This window comes from Rhinoderma darwinii, chromosome 7, assembly GCF_050947455.1.
Source record: "Rhinoderma darwinii isolate aRhiDar2 chromosome 7, aRhiDar2.hap1, whole genome shotgun sequence".
Lineage (NCBI taxonomy): Eukaryota > Metazoa > Chordata > Amphibia > Anura > Rhinodermatidae > Rhinoderma > Rhinoderma darwinii.
In genome coordinates, this window is record NC_134693.1 from 111,019,451 (window position 1) to 111,041,786 (window position 22,336).

Here is a 22,336-nt window from a genome sequence, read left to right on the forward strand (position 1 = left end):
TACAATTTATACTCAACCGTTTGCTACAAAACTATATATATATATCAATATGCTCAGCTCGTCCTGCGCTATAACATTCTGCCCGCAGATTGGACTGCATTTTGAATGTGACAGATTCCCTTTAAATTTTGCCTGAGTACTGAGACCAATTTACATAAGCAAGCTGACTGTAAAGGATCTGCCAGGCACAGCTTCGGGGTTAACTTCCATGGGTAATCAGTCTTCACCTGAGTCTATCTCTCTGAGACTGACTCCAGCTTCCACCACTCAGGCTGGCAGGCTTAGGAGTGGGAGAGCCTATCGCAGCCTGGCCAGACTCAGCTAGCTCCCGCCCTCTGTCTATTTATACCTGCCTTTCCTGTTCCTCCTTGCTTGTGATTCTTTCCGTGTGGTTTCCTGGCCCAGCTACAGCTCCTAACAATTTGATCCAGCTCCATTCTGACCCTGGCTTTCTGACTACTCTTCTGCTCTGCGTTTGGTACCTCGTGCTCTCCTGGTTTGACTTGGCTCGTTCACCACTCTGTTGCTCACGGTGTTGCCGTGGGCAACTGCCCCTTCCCTTTGCTTTATATTCCCTTGTATGTTTGTCTTCTGCACTTACTGAGCGTAGGAACCGCCGCCCAGTTGTACCCCGTCGCCTAGGGTGGGTCGTTGCAAGTAGGCAGGGACAGAGTGGCGGGTAGATTAGGGCTCACTTGTCCGTCTCCCTACCCCCTGCCATTACATAATCACAAGCCTATACCTAGTCTACCCCTGGTCCCTGACACCACTATGGATCCCCGTGAGACCCTGGCTCAGCAAATGCAGGGTCTCTCCCTACAGGTCCAGGCCCTGGCTCAGAGGGTCAACCAGCCTGATGCTACCCTGGTAGTTCACCTCACTGCACCTCTTGAACCCCACCTCAAGTTGCCCGACCGGTTCTCAGGGGACCGGAGGGCTTTTCTCTCCTTTCGGGAGAGTTGCAGGCTTTACTTTTGCTTAAAGCCCCACTCCTCAGGTTCTGAGAGCCAGCGAGTGGGTATAATTATGTCCCGGCTCCAGGACGGGCCCCAAGAATGGGCCTTCTCCTTGGCCCCTGACGCCCCTGAACTTTCTCCGTTGATCTTTTCTTTTCTGCTCTCGGACTCATTTATGACGAGACTGACAAAACTGCCTTTGCCGAGAGTCAGCTGGTGACCTTACGTCAGGGTAAGAGACCTGTTGAGGTGTATTGTTCTGACTTTAGGAAGTGGTGCGTAGCTTCTCGGTGGAATGACCCTGCCTTAAGGTGCCAGTTTAGGTTGGGTCTGTCGAATGCCCTGAAAGACCTGCTAGTTAGCTATCCCTCTTCTGACTCCCTAGACCAGGTTATGGCTTTAGCGGTACGACTTGACCGACGTCTCATGGAACGACAACGCGAACGTTTATGTGTTTTCTCCTCCGACTCCCCCATAATGCCTCCCGAGGTTCCGTCGCTTCGTTCTTCCCCGGAAGACTCAGAGGTACCTATGCAACTCGGGGCCTTCGTGTCCCCCCAACAACATAGAGATTTCCGCAGGAAGAATGGTCTCTGCTTCTACTGTGGGGATGACAAGCATCAAGTGAACAACTGTCCTAAGCGTAAGAATGCAGCCGGAGAACTTCCGCGCCTAAGTGATCATCGGGGAGGTCACTTGGGCACACAGGTATTTCCCGTAAATATGAAACGTAATAAGATCTTGCTTCCCTTTCAGGTCTCTTTTGGTGGTAGTTCTGCTACCGGCAGCGCCTTCGTGGATTCAGGGTCCTCTGCTAATATCATGTCTGTGGAATTTGCTATGTCTCTTGCTATGCCTTTGATTGATTTGCCTAAACCTGTCCCGGTAGTGGGTATCGACTCCACTCCTCTTGCTAATGGTTATTTTACACAGCATACCCCTGTTTTTGAACTCCTTGTTGGCTCCATGCATTTGGAGCAGTGCTCTGTACTGTTGATGCAGGGATTATCATCCGATTTGGTTTTAGGCCTTCCCTGGTTGCAGTTGCATAATCCCACGTTTGACTGGAATACTGGGGAGCTTACCAAATGTGGTAATGAATGTTTGACGTCATGTTTTTCTGTTAATTCTATTTCTCCCCCTGAGGAGGTGAACACGCTACCTGAGTTTGTTCGGGACTTCGCTGATGTTTTCTCTAAGGAGGCCTCCGAAGTGTTACCTCCTCATAGAGAATACGATTGCGCTATCGAATTGGTACCAGGAGCTAAGCTTCCTAAGGGTAGGATATTTAATCTTTCTTGTCCCGAACGTGAAGCCATGAGAGAGTATATCCAGGAATGCCTGGCCAAGGGTTACATTCGCCCCTCTACTTCTCCGGTAGGTGCTGGCTTCTTCTTCGTAGGGAAGAAGGATGGTGGTCTTAGGCCATGCATTGACTACCGTAACCTGAATAAGGTCACTGTAAGGAACCAGTATCCCCTTCCTTTGATTCCTGATCTCTTTAATCAGGTTCAGGGGGCCCAATGGTTCTCTAAGTTTGATCTACGGGGGGCGTATAACCTTATCCGCATCAAAGAGGGGGATGAGTGGAAGACTGCGTTTAACACGCCCGAAGGTCATTTCGAATACCTCGTCATGCCCTTTGGGTTGTGTAATGCGCCGGCGGTCTTCCAGAATTTCATAAATGAGATTTTGAGAGATTACCTGGGGATATTTCTTGTAGTGTACCTTGATGACATACTGGTGTTTTCCAAGGACTGGCCCTCCCACATTGAGCATGTCAGGAAGGTGCTCCAGGTCCTTCGGGAAAACAAACTGTTTGCAAAAACCGAAAAATGTGTGTTTGGGGTACAGGAGATACCATTTTTGGGTCAAATCCTCACTCCTCATGAATTCCGCATGGACCCCGCCAAGGTTTAGGCTGTGGCGGAATGGGTCCAACCTGCCTCCCTGAAGGCATTACAGTGTTTTTTGGGGTTCGCTAATTATTACAGGTGATTCATTGCTAACTTCTCGGTCATCGCTAAGCCTCTTACGGACCTCACTCGCAAAGGTGCTGATCTCCTCCACTGGTCTCCAGAGGCTGTCCAGGCTTTTGAGGTCCTTAAGAAGTGCTTTATCTCGGCCCCGGTGCTGGTTCAGCCCAACCAAATGCAGCCATTTATCGTGGAAGTTGACGCATCCGAGGTGGGAGTGGGGGCTGTCTTGTCCCAGGGTACCAGGTCCCTCACCCATCTCCGCCCCTGTGCCTACTTCTCCAGGAACTTTTCGCCCACTGAGAGTAACTATGATATTGGCAACCGCGAACTCTTAGCCATTAAATGGGCATTTGAAGAGTTGCGCCACTTCCTGGAGGGGGCTAGGCACCAGGTAACGGTCCTTACCGACCACAAGAATCTGGTTTTCCTAGAATCTGCCCGGAGGCTAAACCCGAGACAAGCTCGATGGGCGCTATTTTTTACCAGATTCAACTTTTTGGTTACCTATAGGGCTGGGTCTAAAAATATTAAGGCCGATGCACTGTCGCGTAGCTTCATGGCCAGCCCTCCTTCGGAGGAAGATCCTGCTTGTATTTTGCCTCCCGGTATAATCATTTCTTCTATTGTTTCTGATTTAGTCTCTGAAATTGCAGCTGATCAAGGTTCAGCTCCCGGGAACCTTCCTGAGGACAAGCTGTTTGTTCCCCTGCAATACCGGCTAAGGGTACTTAGGGAAAATCATGACTCCGCACTATCTGGTCATCCAGGCATCCTGGGTACCAAACACCTCATTGCCAGAAACTATTGGTGGCCTGGGTTGCCTAAAGACGTTAAGGCCTACGTCGCCGCTTGTGAGGTTTGTGCTAGGTCCAAGACTCCCAGGTCCCGACCAGCGGGCTTACTACGTTCGTTGCCCATTCCCCAGAGACCTTGGACACATATCTCCATGGATTTTATCACCGATTTGCCTCCATCCCAAGGCAAGTCGGTGGTGTGGGTGGTAGTAGACCGCTTCAGTAAGATGTGCCACTTTGTGCCCCTCAAGAAACTACCCAACGCCAAGACATTAGCTACCTTGTTTGTCAAACACATCCTGCGTCTCCATGGGGTCCCTGTCAATATTGTTTCGGACAGAGGGGTACAATTTGTTTCTTTGTTTTGGAGAGCCCTCTGTAAGAAGTTGGAGATTGATCTGTCCTTCTCCTCTGCTTTCCATCCTGAAACCAATGGCCAAACTGAGAGGACTAATCAATCTCTAGAACATTATTTAAGGTGTTTTATCTCTGACTGTCAATATGATTGGGTCTCATTCATTCCCCTCGCCGAATTTTCCCTTAATAACCGGGTCAGTAACTCGTCAGGGGTCTCCCCCTTTTTCTGTAATTTTGGGTTTAATCCACGGTTCTCCTCCATTTCACCTGGTAGTTCCAACAATCCCGAGGTAGAGGTCGTTCATCGGGAACTGTGCACAGTCTGGGCCCAGGTTCAGAAGAACCTAGAGGCGTCCCAGAGCGTACAAAAAAACTCAGGCTGATGGAAAACGTTCTGCTTACCCCTTGTTTATGGTCGGGGATCTGGTGTGGTTATCATCTAGGAACTTGCGTCTTAAGGTCCCGTCTAAGAAGTTTGCTCCCCGGTTTATTGGGCCGTATAAGGTCATTGAAGTCCTCAATCCTGTCTCCTTTCGGCTGGAGTTACCCCCATCTTTTCGTATACACGACGTGTTTCATGCCTCCCTCCTTAAACGCTGCTCCCCGTCCTTGGCTCCCTCGAGGAAACCTCCTGTTCCCGTTCTCACCCCTGAGGGGGTGGAATTCGAGGTGGCCAAGATTGTGGACAGCAAGATGGTCCAAGGCTCCCTCCAGTACCTGGTCCATTGGAGAGGATACGGGCCTGAGGAGAGGACTTGGGTACCCGCCCGGGATGTTCACGCTGGGGTATTGGTCAGGAAGTTCCACCTTCGTTTCCCCAGTAAACCAGGTCCACTTAGAAAGGGTCCGGTGGCCCCTCATAAAAGGGGGGGTACTGTAAAGGATCTGCCAGGCACAGCTTCGGGGTTAACTTCCATGGGTAATCAGTCTTCACCTGAGTCTATCTCTCTGAGACTGACTCCAGCTTCCACCACTCAGGCTGGCAGGCTTAGGAGTGGGAGATCCTATCGCAGCCTGGCCAGACTCAGCTAGCTCCCGCCCTCTGTCTATTTATACCTGCCTTTCCTGTTCCTCCTTGCTTGTGATTCTTTCCGTGTGGTTTCCTGGCCCAGCTACAGCTCCTAACAATTTGATCCTGCTCCATTCTGACCCTAGCTTTCTGACTACTCTTCTGCTCTGCGTTTGGTACCTCGTGCTCTCCTGGTTTGACTTGGCTCGTTCACCACTCTGTTGCTCACGGTGTTGCCGTGGGCAACTTCCCCTTACCCTTTGCTTTATATTCCCTTGTATGTTTGTCTTGTGCACTTACTGAGCGTAGGGACCGCCGCCGAGTTGTACCCCGTCGCCTAGGGCGGGTCGTTGCAAGTAGGCAGGGACAGAGTGGCGTGTAGATTAGGGCTCACTTGTCCGTTTCCCTACCCCTATCATTACACTGACACAATTCTTTGAAGGCAAGTATGATGATTATGGTATAGATAAAAAAAAATACACTTTATCGTAGTGCTGTATACTATACCCTGCTGAATTATTATTTTTTTAATAAAATTGTTTTGTATTTTGAAACAATAGATATTACCTGTCGTAGACACAATCATCATGTAGACAGATATTTTAGCAGGTATTGCATATGCATAGCATAAGTAAAATATACAAGGACATATAAATACATAATTGCATGTAAATATAAAGTCACATATTACAATAAAGCATCTGTTAGAAAAAAGAAAATATCTCTTGACAAAGTCGATCAAAGTACCCTCCTCTCCTGCTTGCCCGTACTACCAAGGTGTAATTTCATGGATGTACCACATCAGTAGGTTACCCACAAAAAGCAATGTTCATCACCCATATCATCCATCCAGAGTATTTAGCCACTCTGCTAATTCAAGGAATTCTGATAGGACCCAGCGATGCCTTCCGGGTTTTCCATTCAGTAACAATTTGTGTATCTAAAATGGAAACGTCAAGCTCTTAACCCCTTCAGGATGCAGTCTGTTTTGTCCTTGTGGCACAGCCGATTATTTTAAATCTGACGTGTTATTTTATGTGGTAATAACTTTGAAATGCTTTTACCTATCCAAGCGATTCTAAGACTGTTTTCTGGTGACATATTGTACTTTATGTTAGTGACAAAATTTGGTAGATTAATATTAAATATTTATTTGTGGAAAAAGACCAAAATTTTGTGAACATTTGCGAAAATTAGCATTTTTCTATATTTAAATGTATCTGCTTGTAAAACAGATAGATACTAATACCACACAAAATAGTTACAAGTTAACATTTCCCATATGTCTACTTTGTTTGTATCATTTTGTGAACGTGTTTTTCTTTTTCTAGGAAGTTACAAGGCTTATAACTTTAGCAGCAGTTTTTTTGCATTTTCAATAAAATGTCAAAAGGCTATTTTTTTCAGGCACCAGTTCAGTTCTGAAGTGGCTTTAAAGGCCTTACATATTAGAAAGTCCCCATAACTCACCCAATGTTAAAAGCTTCGCTCCTCAAAGTATTCAAAACACCATTCAGAAGGTTTCTTAACCCTTTAGGCGTTAAGAAATTAAGGAATTAAAGCAAAGCAGAGGTGAAATTTACAAATTATTTTTTTTTCGCCTAAATTCATTTGTAATAAAAAAACATTTGTAACACAGAAGGTTTCCCAGAGAAACGCAACTTAATAAATATTGCACAGATTCTGCAGTTTTTAGAAATATCCCACATGTGGCCCTAGTGCGCTAATGGACTGAAACACCGGCCTCAGAAGCAAAGGAGCACCTAGAGGATTTTGAGGCCTCCTTTTTTTTAGAATATATTTTAGGCACCATGTCAGGTTTGACGAGGTCTTGTGGTGCCAAAACCCCCCAAAAGTGATCCAGTTTTGGAAACTACACCCTCAAGGAAATAATCTAGGGGTATAGTGAGCATTTTGACCTCACAGGTTTTTTTACTAAATGTATTGGAGTTTGTAAAAAGGAAAATCTTTTTTTTTTCTGAAAAAACATAGAAATTTTAACATTTTACAAGCAATAAAGGATAAAAAGCACCCCAACCTTTGTAAAGCAATTTCTCCCGATTACGACAATACCCCATATGTGGTAATAAACTGCTGTTTGATCCCACAGCAGGGCTCAGAAGGGAAGGAACGCTTTTGGAGCTCAAATTTATCAGGAATGGTTTACAGTGCCATGTTTGTAACGCCCTGGAGGGATCAAAACAGTGGAAACCCCACAAAAGTGACCCCATTTTGGAAACTACACCCTCAAGGAATTTTTCTAGGGGTATAGCTTTCATTTTTTGCATAATTTATTGGAATTAGGCCGTGAAAATTAATGTCATCATTTTTCCACTAAAATGTTGAATTTTTTCATTTTCACAAGAGATAAGGGAGAAAAATCACCCCAACGATTGTAAAGCAATTTCTCCCGAGTACGGTAATACCCCATATGTGGTCTCAATACGATTACAGCGGTACCATAATTATACAGGTTTTTTTTTATATTCTACGACTTTTACAAAGAAAAAATTATTTATTAAAAAAAATTATTGTTTTGTTTCACCACATTCCAAGAGCCATTAATTTTTACTTTTTGGTTGATTAAGCAGTGTGAGGGCTTATTTTTTGCGGGACGAGCTATAGTTTTTATTGGTATCATTTTTTGGTACATACAACTTTTTGATCACTTTTTATTCCATTTTTTTTTTTTTTTTTAGCTAAGGTCACCAAAAAACAAAGATTTGGGTGTTTTAAATTCTTAATTTTTTTATGGTATTCACCTTTTGAGTTAGATAATGGCATATTGTAATAGTTCGGACTTTACGGACACAGCAATACCAATTTTGTTTCTTTTTTTACATTACTTTAGAAGAAAAATGGAAAAACTTTTTTTAACTTTTAATTTATTTTTATTTTTTCACTTCTAATAACTTTATTTAACTTTTTTTTTTTCACATATTTTTTTAATCCCCCTAGGGGACTTGAACCAGCATTTGTTAGATCGCTGGTACAATACACTGCAATACTAATTATTGCAGTATATTGTAATTTTGAATGGCTTCTGTAACAGCGCGATCGCTGTTCCTGTCCGTTAGTCCCAGGTGTAAACTACAATACACAGCTGACACTCACAGCGTATGGCGCGGGCTCAGCGCTTGAGCCCGCTCCATAACTCACCCCCCCCCCCCGCACCACGACGTGCTATTATGTCATGGTGCACGAAGGGGTTAATGTGCAGTGGATCGCCCAAACGGAAAATTGCAATTTGTGCCACTGAAGAAAAATACCTCATAAAATGTGAAGCGGGTTCTCCTGGGTATGGTGATACCATATATGTGGTTGTAAACTGCTGTTTGGCAACGCTGTAGGGTTCAGAAGGGAGGGAGCGCCTTTTGGCTTTTGGAGCGCAGATTTAGCTTGCTATTATTTCTGTTTTGGCGTTTTGCTGGTATTTCAGTTTATAATGTGGGGGCGTATGTAATCTGTGCAGAGTACATCATGGTATATGTAATCTGTGTGTAGAACATCAGGGCATAATAAAAGGGTATAATAATGCGGTAAATAAATAATAATCCGCAGATATGTGGCCAGTGTCACACTTATAAATGGTGCCCAATCTTATCCGCTCTTGGAACACGGCACATTTTGCATCACCATATTCTAAGGGTGGATTTACACGAACGGGATATACGTCCGTGCAACCCGCGTGGTTTTCACGTGGGTCGCACGGACCTATGCAAGTCTATGGGGCAGTGCAGACTGTCCGTGAGTTTTGCGCAGCGTGAGTCCGCTGCGTAAAACTCACGACATGTTCTATATTTTGGCGTTTTTTGCGCATCACGCACCCATTGAAGTCAATCGGTGCGTGAAAATCACACGCACCACGCGGAAGCACTTCCGTGGGACGCGCGTTATTTGCGCAACAGTAGTAAAAGAATGAATGTAAACAGAAAAGCACCACGTGCTTTTCTGTTTACATACATCCTAACGGAGTGTCATAATGATGGCGGCTGCCGAAAAGCACGCAGCCGCGCATCCATAAGAACATGACACACGGAGCTGTCAAGTACCTTTTGCGCACGCAAAACTCTGCGGTTTTTGCGTGCGCAAAACGCACACGCTCGTGTAAATCCGCCCTAAGCTGTGTGAGGGCTTATTTGTTGTGTGACAATCTGTAGTTTTCATTGGTACCATTTTGGGGTACATGCGATTTTTTTGATTGCTTTTTATTCCATTTTTTGGCAAGCAAGGTGACCAAAAACAAGCAATTCTGACAATGTTCTTTATTCTTTTTTTTTTTTTTTTTTACAGCGTTCACCCTGGGCTATGAATGACAATTTTACTTTATTCTGCGGGTCGATATGATTCCGGCGATACCATATGTATATAGTTTTTTTTATGTTTTGCAGCGTTTGCACAATAAAATCACTTTTTTATGTCACCATATTCTGAGAGCCATAACTTTTTTATTTTTCAGTCAAAAAAGCTGTGTAAGGCGTCATGCACACGACCGTAAAAACACCCGTTATTACGGGTCGTAATTACGACCCGTAATAACGTGCTCATAGACTTCTATTGGCCACGGGTACCTTCCCGTTTTCTTACGGGAAGGTGCCCGTGCCGTTGAAAAAGATAGAACATGTCCTATTTCAGGCCGTAATAACGGCACGGACAGCCCATAGAAGTCTATGGGGCTCCCGTAATAACGGGTGACTACGTGTGTGCACCCGTCATTACGGGAGCTTTGCTAGGCGACGTCGGTAAATAGTCACTGTCCAGAGTGCTGAAAGAGTTAACTGATCGGCAGTAACTCTTTCAGCACCCTGGACAGTGAATTCCGATCAGAATATAGAGCAACCTGTAAAAAAAAGATGTTCATACTTACCGAGAACTCCCTGCTTCTTCCTCCAGTCCAGTCTCCCGGCCGTTGCCTTGGTGACGCGTCCCTCTCGACATCCGGCCCGACTTCCCTGGATGACGTTTCAGCCCATGTGACCGCTGCAGCCAATCACAGGCCAATCACAGGCTGCAGCGGTCGCATGGACTGCGCGTCATCCAGGGATGTCGGGCTGGATGTGAAGAGAGGGAAGTGTCACCAAGACAACGGCCGGTAAGTATGAATTTCTTTAACTTTTATTACAGAAAGGGCTGTCCCTTCTCTCTATCCTGCACTGATAGAGAGAAGGGCTGCCGATTTAGTGCAGTGTCATTTTGCAGCCAAAACGTGCCCGTAAATACGGGTCGAATACGTGTGACATCGTATATATAACGGGAGTTTTTACGGTCGTGTGCATGAGGCCTAAGGCTTTGTTTTTCGCAGGACGGGTTGTAGTTATTATTGGTACCTACATAGTATAATGTATTCTGACTGTCATTTTAACACTGACAGTCACTCTGAGAGGAAACCTATGAGGACCAGCCGGAGGTAAGCTACTTACCTGCAAACGCTGATGCTGCTGCAGAATCAACTGTAGCCTCTGGTGCCGATGTGTCCTCGCTCGTCCGACACGATGCAGGACCTGGGGCAGGAAGTGAGTGACGTCACAGCGTGATCTCTCGAGAACACGCTGTGTGTCTGCACTGCCAGAAGCTGGGCGTTGTGAAGAGAAGTGGATGATGCGGATTCGTCAGCATCATACACTTCCATTCACAATGCCCAGCTAGTAAAAGAAGTAAACACGCCCAGATGTACACACACAATACACGCCCAGTTGTACTTTTACTTTAAACACGCCCAGTTGTACTTTAGAAAGCCTCATTTACATAAATATAAAAATGGTCAAAAATGCTCGTTTTAAAAAAAACTCTTATCTCCATTGCAGCGCCGATCTGCTGCAATAGGAGATAGGGGTTGCAAAATCTGGTGACAGAGCCTCTTTAAGGACAAGCTGTCGATTGTTCAGAAGCCTTGGGTTGTTGTGGTATATTAAAGGCACCAACATAATACCAAAAAAGAGAGTAGGAATAACAACTAAACACTTTATATCCCCAAAATTATGTTTATTAGATAATACACAGCAATACATATGATATCATGTAAAAATAGACAGAGGCAAACCACCTAATGTGGCTAGATGGTACAACAGGTATTTTTTTGACAGTATCTATCACCATGTCCAGAGGTAATGCCTTGTACTTCCGCTAGCTTTATGGCCATTGTTTTTGTCATGATTTCTTCATATACATACAGTGGGACTTGGCTCTTTATATAGGCCTCACACTTCTCTCCTTACTTGAGTGATGTGCACTTTATAGAACATGTATTCAGGGTCATTTATCAGTTTATACCGATCTGTCCTAGCTATTCTGTTGCCTTTCTGCTCTTTGGCGTAACAGTGGCAGAGTGGCTTCTTTCCCCAGCGCATTGCTCATATATTTCTATTGGACTGTACAAACTCTTGGTTTCATGATCTTTATTGTAATATTTAGGGACACCTGTTGAATCCTTTATCATCAGTGTGTTTTCTCAGTCATGTTATAACTGGAATTGTCAGGGGATATTTTCCAATATATGTGTGTGCTATCTAGATAGATCTCCTGTTTGCTCTCTGTATCTTTACTAATAGTTACTTATTTGTAGTGTATAAAGAGTTAACGCTTCTTGACACACCTTTACTTAAAGCTTAAACCTTAGACTTCAACCCCTCTTTCTGTAATATACCTTAACATGGAAGAACAGCTCTTCTACCCAGCCATAGCGCTGATCTATTTTGTATTGTTGTCCTGGGAGAGTCGTGGGAACAGGTTGAAGCTAGGAACTGCTGCCGGTCTTAATGTATTTTGCCTTTTTGTTGTGGCACAGCCAATCTGCCTAATGTTAAGTGGATACCAAGGAGTGCTAATCTATGTATCCATAGCAATGATATCATACGCTTCACTGCCTAGAGAAGGAAAAAAGGAGCCCCGACCTGATAAAACCACGAAAGACAACGATCAATTGAAGAAAAGCAAACGTAAAGAAACCAAGAAGGAGTAATCCATGTGGATGTATTTGTTTAGAGGTGCGTTTAACCCCACAAATCTATCACATTTCATTAACCGTCTGTAACTTCCTGCTCCAAACCCAAGCATAGGGCAAGACACTGCCCCTTCTGTATGTAACTCAACCCCATCAATATAATCACATAAGCAACTTGGCATTTCAATCATATGTCACTGTGAATATTGCAATAATTTTATTGGCTGGTGGCTATTCTGTCCCCACCCACTCGGAAATAAGAAAAAGTTTTAGAATGCATAGTCAAAAACTCTTCAAAATGACCTCAGGCACTTTTTATGTCCTGGTATACTCTGTGCTGCTGTTAATGTGGCCATTAACATGAATATGACCCCACTGATTTAATTGAATTTTATCAGTCAGTGTAATATCATTTGGATCTACTCTGAGGCTGGATTCACACGAGCATGTTCGATCCGTAAAGGACAGAACGTATTTCGGCCGCAAGTCCCGGACCGAACACACTGCAGGGAGTCGGGCTCCTAGCATCATAGTTATGTACGACGCTAAGAACTACTGTCCCGTACTGAAAACATGATTGCAGTATGAGACAGTTGTCCCGCAGTGAGGCAGGGACTCCTACCGTCGTACATAACTATGATGCTAGGAGCCCGGCTCCCTGCAGTGTGTTCAGTCCGGGACTTGCGGGCGAAATACGTTCCGTCCTTTACGGACCGAACATGCTCATGTGAATCCAGCCTGACCATTGTATTATTTTACATCAGTCTACTAAATTTATTGGACCTACTAAAATTTGTTCAATCACAGCGTTTACAACTAGGACAAAGAAATTTCCCATGTTGTGGCAAACATGTAATTCAAGGACATATGTACCATAAATGCAGCCAATGAAGCTACTATGGAGCACTTGAGCAGGCTAGCCTTTTCCTATAGGCTATTATGTCAACTTCAACACACTCTGACTTTTCTGTAGTTGCTGCAATTTTGCACAAATTAACCCTTTGACCCAGTCTATTTTGTACCTTAAAGAGGCTCTGTCACCAGATTTTGCAACCCCTATCTGCTATTGCAGCAGATCGGCGCTGCAATGTAGATTACAGTAACGTTTTTATTTTTAAAAAACGAGCATTTTTGGCCAAGTTATGACCATTTTTGTAGTTATGCAAATGAGGCTTGCAAAAGTCCAAGTGGGTGTGTTTAAAAGTAAAAGTCCAAGTGGGCGTGTATTATGTGCGTACATCGGGGCGTTTTTAATACTTTTACTAGCTGGGCGCTCTGACGAGAAGTATCATCCACTTCTCTTCAGAACGCCCAGCTTCTGCCAGATCACGCTGTGACGTCACTCACAGGTCCTGCATCGTGTCAGACGAGCGAGGACACATCGGCACCAGAGGCTTCAGTTGATTCTGCAGCAGCATCGGCGTTAGCAGGTAAGTCGATGTAGCTACTTACCTGCAAACGCTGATGCTGCTGCAGAATCAACTGTAGCCTCTGGTGCCGATGTGTCCTCGCTCGTCTGACACGATGCAGGACCTGTGAGTGACGTCACAGCGTGATCTGGCAGAAGCTGGGCGTTCTGAAGAGAAGTGGATGATACTTCTCGTCAGAGCGCCCAGCTAGTAAAAGTATTAAAAACGCCCCGATGTACGCACATAATACACGCCCACTTGGACTTTTACTTTTAAACACACCCACTTGGACTTTTGCAAGCCTCATTTGCATAACTACAAAAATGGTCATAACTTGGCCAAAAATGCTCGTTTTTTTAAAATAAAAACGTTACTGTAATCTACATTGCAGCGCCTATCTGCTGCAATAGCAGATAGGGGTTGCAAAATCTGATGACAGAGCCTCTTTAAGTACCGAGATTTTTTTTTTTGTTCTTTTCATCCTTGCATTCCAAAAACCTAACTTTTTTTCTTTTTCTATCACTGTAGCTGTATGAGGGCTTGTATTTTTCAATTGCACTTTTTTGGGGTACATATAACTTTTATTTTTTATATTTTTTATTTTATTTTTAACTTTTATAAATAAATAAAAATATGGACAAAAAACAGCAATTCCTGTATTGTTTTTTGGGTTTTAAATTTACGCCATTCCCTGCTCTTCAATAAATAATGTTTTATCTTAATTCTATGGGTCAGTATGATTACGGGAAAACCAAAATTTATTGCTTTTTTATATTTTGTAAGTAAATACAGGACACAAGGTTTTCTAGGTGCACAGGTAGTATGCTCACGCGGCCATTTTTCAGGCGTAATGGAGGCGTTTTACGCCTCGAATTACGCCTGAAAAGACGGCTCCAATACGTTGGCAAACATCTGCCCATTGTTTGCAATGGGTCTTATGATGTTCTGTGCAGACGAGCTGTAATTTTAAGTGTCGCTGTCAAAAGACGGCGCTTAAAATGACGGCTCGTCAAAAGAAGTGCAGGACACTTCTTGGGACGTTTTTGGAGCCGTTTTCTCATAGACTCTATTACAAACAGCTCCAAAAATTGCCGTAAAAAGCGCCTCGAAAAACACAGTGCAAAACGCGAGTTGCTCAAAAAACGTCTGAAAATCAGGAGCTGTTTTCCTTTGAAAACGTTTCCGTATTTTGAGACGTTTTTGACTTTGCGTGTGAACATACCCTTACACTCCGTCATGCAATGCAAAGGTAGAACCCGACACTCGTTTCTTTTCTTATTTAATTACGATTTTATTTCAAACAATCCACAGTCATGTTATAAGAGTTTGGTCTAAATACGACCTAGTTCAGACATTAGCTTATGTTTTCCAATCAAAAAAATCTCTAAAATGTAGAATAAAGAAGAAAAATAGTCGTACTCGATATTCAATAACATTCTTATCCAATAGTCCTATTCAATAGACAATAACATATATAACATTCACTGATAGAATGAACAAATATATCTAAAGTTCACTGATACAATGCATTCCAGTAAAAGGACTATTATTTTCTGTCCTTGTAAACTATTTTTTTTTAAAAATGTTTTACTACGTTTTTACAATAATACCACATTTAATGGAACAAAAATAGATTTTATGTGGCCACATTCCAACGTGTTAACTTTGTTAGGCTCCTGGCTGCCATGGCAACTGATCGGCAGACATAGGGAGCCTCCTCCCTCTGTCAAACACCGTAGATGCTGTGGCCGTTTTCGACTGTGGCATCTAAGGGGTTAAATAGCTGGGATCATATTTCTCTTAGATCGCGGCAGGAGCAGGGCTGTGTAATACAGATGCACTGATTTCGCGGGTGCTGTGAGTGCAATATATATGTCAGGAAATCGCACCCGACCGTGATCCACATTGTCATCATGGGTCATTAAGGGGTTAATGCTTAGCAGTCACTATAACAACTGCATATCGAGTATTCTCGTGGCTATTGAGGCTGTGAACAGTCGTGTTTGCTCCATATTGTCTTACAGTCATTTTATCAACATACATGGTTTGGTTTTCTTGGATCTAAAATTGTAAATTCTTTAAATACACAGATCACATTGATAATAAAATGTTGTTTTGGATACTATTCCTAATCTAAAGGAAAACATAGATACACTGGGTTATGCCATGTCTTCTCTCTTTGGTGCTCTTTGAACCCTTGTGTCATGCACCGCCCCTTAGGTCCTGCACTAGACATAACACAGTTTTGCCTAGAGTGTTTTTTTTAATAAACTATATGTCCTCTATAAACACCCTAATGGTTAGAGGCCTACTTGACAGATACAATAGAGATGTATAAGGTGACAATTTGTACGGCCCTGAACAGGTACTCGTGTTTAAATTCATAAAGACAAACCAAGTGATTGAAGTACAGCTCAAGATCAACGTTGGTCCAACCATGTACCTTGATTTTCACTGGTGGTCCAGGAACAGGATACTGGTGGTGGATTTGATGAATATTAATAAGCCAATAGGAGAAAATTCAATGTTTTTTTTTAGAAAAGTATTTTGAATTTTACATTTTTAGGTTATTCAGCTTCAACTCAATTAATAACTGACCCTGCAGCCTCTAAGAGAATAAATTCCATCATAGGAAGGGTGTAAACTTGAAATGAGGAAATGAATCGACACTTTATTTATGGTGAGATGTCCATTTTAGACAACCGTTTTAGAATTTATAATTTTGTCCTGCAAGCATCTCAAATGGTTCTACCAAATGGTTCCACCACAAGCTGCCTGTTACCTGCATGAGATAGAAAGCGATGTCCTTTTCCAAACTGAAGCTTCATGTTTGTCTCACAGCCAGTTGGTATTTCCAGCAGTAAAAATATGGAAAATAGGGAGCAGGGTCTCTGAGTGATATAACAAAATGATTTAGAGGGAAATGGTTTAGGATCCATGTATTGTAGGTTTGGGTCAAGATATTACACAAAATATTAACTTTAAAGTGATTTTATATGTCTAATTCTATATATTTTTCATTCCTTATAGGTTAAATTAAAAGACTCCATGTTATCTCTACTCTAAGGTCATCAGATCAACGTTATCTTCATGGGAACGACAAAGGTGTATTTCTTTTAATATCAATACATGAAAACCGATCAATATCCACTATAATGCCATTAACCTGAACTGAAGCACATTCATGTCCACGGACTATATGAACAACAAATACAAATGTTCATCCGCTAAAACGATTGGAGATTCTTTAAAAAAAAAAAATTAGATGCCGTAGAAGCAGCAGACAAGAGCATTGATATTGGCGTATTCGATTCTCTATGAATGTTGATGTGGAGACTGAAGCTTCTTGTGAATGTAAAGATACAATACTTAAATTACCGTAACCATGAACTGTACAATTTATTTCTTTCAGCAACTTCTGAGTCTTTAAGTAGAAAAGTACTATGGAGCAATAATGAATTATATGCAATTGACAAATGATTTTTTTCTTTTTGTAGTATTTTTCAGCAATTTGCTCCCATTTATGTTTATAATTTTTATTTCATAATTTGCATTGAACAATAATTTGACTTTGAAAATATTTGATATTAAGCAAGACACAGTGCTACAGATTTACCCAACTCAAGATCATTAATAAATCCATAGAAATAGCTGTGGGGAATTCACACCTAAGTCTGATTCCATCTGTCGGGTGTAGATAACGTATCCAAAATGCCTCCTCTCCTAATGCACAGCTCAGCACTGTCAGACAACAATCTGTAAAGGGTTACAGTAGCCTTCTCTATAACAAGTGATAGCAAGGGAGGATGGGGCTTCCTTAGAGTGGTTGTCCCATCCTGTAAACCCCTTCTTAGAATTAAGCCGTCCCCAGCGATCAACTGATCACTGCGGGTCTGGCTTCTCTAAACCTCAGCGATCACCTGTTCAGGAATAAATATATACATTTCAAAGAATATGCCTATTGCTTAAACCAAATTTTTATGTTGAACATACTAATACTTTGGCTCCATGCACACGAACTTGCTTTTGCGGCCGGAATTCCCCCGAAAATCCACGGGAGAATTGCGGCACCATTCATTCCTATTGGGCTATGCACACGACCGTGCATGGCCCAAGAGCCCGGACCGCAGAAAGAACGGGCATGTCTTATTACGGCCGTGTTCTGCAGTCCAGGCTCATAGCAAATAATTTGCGGGCGGCTCGCGGGTGACACTCCGCCCCGGACGACCCGAAAATCACGGCCGTGCATATGGCTACGATTGTGTGCATGAGGCCTAAAACAAAACAGTTTGTGCTCTGGCCACTTAGCCCTTTTCATCTTGTGCTGGGGGCAGAGTAAGCCCATTATCATCAGTAGGCAGGTTTATAATGAAAACCTCTTTTATAAAGCTGGAGGCAGATAACACAATATCACACCATTGAGAATAAGTGATGGACACAGCTCAACTCCTCCCCCTTACTGCACAGTAACAACTGCACATGACTCAGAGCATGCCCACTACACTTTCCTATACAAGTCAATGAATGATTGTTTTACTTAAATTTCTTATATCCAAGAGCAAATCTCTGGAAGTGTTGTTCACAGCAAAGCTTAAGAAGACCCTCATAATCATGTAAAGAAAATAGAGTAAAACATTTACAGATTAGAAAAAAGAGCAGGCTTCAGTATATATTTTTAATCTGTAAAAAAATAAATAAGGTTACATTCTAAATTATATTACCTTCTGTGTTTTGTCAAAGAGCATTACTATATATCTTGTGGATCACATGTGCCATCTAAACGTGATTGAAGCTGCACAGGAAGAAGATTTTTTCTTCCATTCACTCATATGTTATTATGATCCTGTGGTATACTACTGTTGCCTCTCTGGCAAGGCCTCTAGCACATCGTCCTGCTTACTGTTGTCATTATAGTATTTTGTCTATTTGCCCAGTGTCGAAGAAGCAAGCCAAGGAATTCTGCCGACTCAGCTGTGGTCCTTGCTGTATTGTGCAGAGTTTCAATAAACATTGATTCCCATAGAAGAAACTCTAGAGCTTGTTGTGGCTCAGGGAGAAGGTTTCATGGAGAAGTCTTTTAACTAGTTCATCAATCAACTGTATAAAAATAAGAATTACTGTTTGTTGAAATATCATATCTATTTTGGCCTTTGTGGAAGAAATGACTGAATAAATCTCTAAAATGTATTTACTATTTCCAGCCATGACTGAAAGACCCTAGAAGTACTTGTGCTTTGCCAATGACCTAGAAGATGTGACATAAACACACATTAAAGGCTACGTTAACCTTTGATGTATTTATTTTTGTAATAAAAAGGTCAGTGTGTTTGGTGAAACTTTATAGCTAATTTTTATTAAATTTTTTTTTTACTTTTTGAGATACAGCTGCTCTGTATTCTCTATACAGAGCAGCCGTATCGTTCCCGACCTGAATCCGTCAGTCCCGCGGACCTGATGGGTTCAGTGTCAGTGGAACAGGATTTAGCGAACGATACAGCCGCTGTGTATAGAGAATACAGAGCAGCTGTATCTCAAAAAGTTTAAATAATTTTTAATAAAAACAAATCATAAAGTTGCACCAATCACACGGATTGACATTTTTATTTTCATTAAAAATCCCTTTCAAAAGGTTTACATAGCCTTTATTTTCTGCAGCATCTTCTCTCCATCTCTGAGGGATACTCTTATGCTCCATTAGTGAATGTAAAAAAATGGCAGTCATAACTTGGGCAAAGACTGTAACAGATGAAAAAAATGGCGCAGACATGCAAGCCATATTTATACAGCATATTGTTATGTGCATTGCTTCACTTTCAGGCAGGATTGTCATGAGCCACCGTGAAGTCGGCATAGACATACCCACTCTATCCAGCACCATCCAGCTTAGTGCCTGTTTTCAGTGCAGATTCCCGCATGGCTCATAACAACGTCAATCATGAGTAATGCACTGCCTGCAACTTAGCGGTTGCCTGTCAGAAATATTCTCAGAGTCAGCAGGTAATAAAGGGGGTTATGGAAGGACCTAACTTCAGGCCTAACTTTGCCCAGAATAACACTTCAATCCTATCCCGCAGCAGCCATTTTTCGGATTTTCACTTTCGTTTTTTTTCCTCCCCACCTTGCAAAAGCCAGTTGTAGATTTTGACGTAACCATTTATTGTAACATATAATGTACCCCAAAAAAATCTTTGTGGGGGGGAATGATAAAAAATTAGCGATTTCTACATTTTTGGGGGGTTTTCGTTTTTACGACGTTTGGTAAAAACGGCATGTTAACTGATGGTGTTGCCATGTTCTGAGAGCCATAACTTTTTTAATTTGTCTATTACATAGTTAGTATGGTTGAAAAAAAGATACATGTCCATCAAGTTCAACCAAGGGTTGGGAAAAAGGGAAGGGATGAAAGAGCTAGAACGAGGGCTTATTTGTTGCGGAGTGAGCTGTAGTTTCTACAGTTGGGTACATGACACTTTTTGATCACTTTTTAGTCAATTTTTTTGTGGGAGATGAAGTGACCAAAAGAAAGCGATTCTGGCATTTAATATTTTTTTTTTTACGGCGTTCACCGTGCGGGTAAAATAATGTTATATTGTTATAATGTTATATGGTAATATTCAGACTTTTACGGATGCCGCGATACCAGTTATATATATATATATATTTTTTTTATATTGCGTTTGGGTGAAAATAGGAAAATCTGAGTTTTTTTTTAACTTGTAATAGTTTTATTTTTGTATACATATTTTTTTTTAATTTAACTGTACTTAACTTTTTTTTACTCCCCCTAGGGGACTTGAACCAGCGATCGTTGCAGCATATCACGATGCTGACAGTATCCTATGAGGTCCTGCCCTGTGTAACGTCCACTGGGAATGTGGACCCACTGGGCTACTCCACGGTAACGGTGTAGCTACTGGCCAGACAAGTAAAGGACAGTCACTGGCAGATGGTACCATGATGGCAGGCTGGTGCTAGATTACTGGAGGTAGGGTTGTGCTGCATTATCGGAAGCTGGCTTGTGCTGGATTATCGGAAGCTGGCTTGTGCTGGATTACTGGAACCACGACTGGTCACAGACACTGGACTTGTCACGGACACTGGACTCCGGATACAGGACTGGAGACGGATAGAGGAATGGTCACGGACACTGGATACAGGACTGGACACGGATACAGGATAGCCACTTACACAGGTTTCAGTGAACAATATACGGAATCTTCGCAGACTAACTCTGGGTTAGAAATAAGGGCAGAGTTCCTTAATTAGTCCAGGGTGGGCTGGGATAGGCTAGGGGCAATATTCCTAGTGCACGCGCTGGCCATTTAAGAACTTGGACGAGCACGCGCACCCATCGGGCATAGGCCGAGGGAGGAGAGCAGAGCGCGCCGACATCCCTTAAACAAGGAGACGCTGGGGATGAGGATAAGCAAACTGGCGGCCACTACTGGGATGAGTGAGACCCGCGGCCGCCGGCGCTACACCCTGCCAAGCCAACCATCAACACCTTGCGATCGTGTCACAGGGAGGCAATGTAACGTCAGAGGACGATGCTCCCCTGTTTCTAACGGCTTACATGCATGGTAAATTTTGACCCTGGCATCTAAGAGGTTAAACGAGCCGGATCTCACTTGTTACACTGAAGTATCGGCTGTTACATACAGCCGACACACTTGATCTATAGAGCAGGTCCAGCCTGCGAGCCCACTCCATACCACCCCACCGAAGCGACACCATTTATACACGGTGGATGTCGGGAAGGGGTTAAAGCTGTGTGCATTTATGAAACTTTACTATTTTGCCTTGTTGCTAACTACTTATTATTTATATAATATATATATAGTTTACAATATTTATATAATTTTATAATAATTTATTTAAATTATTGGGCTGGCTAAATTGTATTGTGGAAAACCAGCAAATTGGAGAACAAAAATTACAATTTGTCTATGGTCGTGGCATGAGCAGATAGATCCTTATCAATAGTGAATGTATACAAAATACATTGATCACCAACCACTGGAGGGGGCTGTAGAGATTAAGAGGCTGTGGAGGAGGCAGAGGAGAGGTGATTGAGCCGATCAGCGGAGTTGAGGATCGATTGGAGGGGGACAAGTCTGTTTATTGTTGCGCCATGGAGGAGGGTGTTACAGTAGTTGAGCTGGGATATGTAAAGGGTGTGCACAAGTATTTCAATCGCCCACTTTGTGTTTAACAGCACATGGTCACATTAAATGTGATGACTTTCCTTATTTCGGGCTAGAATTCAGCCCATGCAAAATCTACATCTGGGCAGGAGCAAGGTTTAATTTTTCCATTTTTACACATTGAGGCCTAGTTTGATAGGAGTGGTTCCATATCTTTTGCCAAGGTGTCACAACAGCTTGTTCTGTCGCTGCCAGGCAGGGATTGTCACATACACTTGCTCAGGAAGGAAACTGGATGTTAGTCATTCTTCATTCTCCTTGGGCTGGATGATTTCCTAATTTTTAATTTTGTCTTTAAAGGGCAACAAATTCTATTTATAAATGGATGTAGTCATTTTCCATGTATAGATTTAACATCAGCGACACTTTAAGAAAAAAATCCCCCTCACTGGGCCACGTGAAAGGAAACTATACTACTATTCAGAAACTAGGTGGAAACCACAAAAGGTTAAATCTAGTGACAATGTCATAAGACATCATTGGTGCCCTGACTTGGTCAAATGTTTGATTGCCAGCGCTGTGTCTGAGTTCTATAATAAGAAATATTCAAACAGTTCTGAAGGGGTTCAGGTGCTTTTCAGATGGTCCCTGCCCCTTTATCTCTAGACAAATATTTTAGTTGTGTCTCCCCTTTTAAGACCAATACTATTTTGTTTGTTTTTTAATTTACATTGAAAAACTCCAATGT

At 42.6% G+C, this 22,336-nt stretch overlaps 1 long non-coding RNA gene across 5 annotated transcripts in view; it reads left to right on the plus strand.

The window, feature by feature from the left end:
* LOC142658101 (uncharacterized) overlaps positions 1-22,336 on the plus strand; it is a 98,750-nt gene that overhangs the window by 49,990 nt on the left and 26,424 nt on the right. For 3 of the 5 annotated variants that reach the window (XR_012850037.1, XR_012850036.1, XR_012850033.1), the window contains one exon: positions 16,475-16,889. This is a non-coding gene — a long non-coding RNA (uncharacterized LOC142658101). Of the gene's footprint in view, positions 1-16,474; positions 16,890-22,336 lie in introns of those variants that run through there. The other 2 variants (XR_012850035.1, XR_012850034.1) reach the window with 1 other exon arrangement.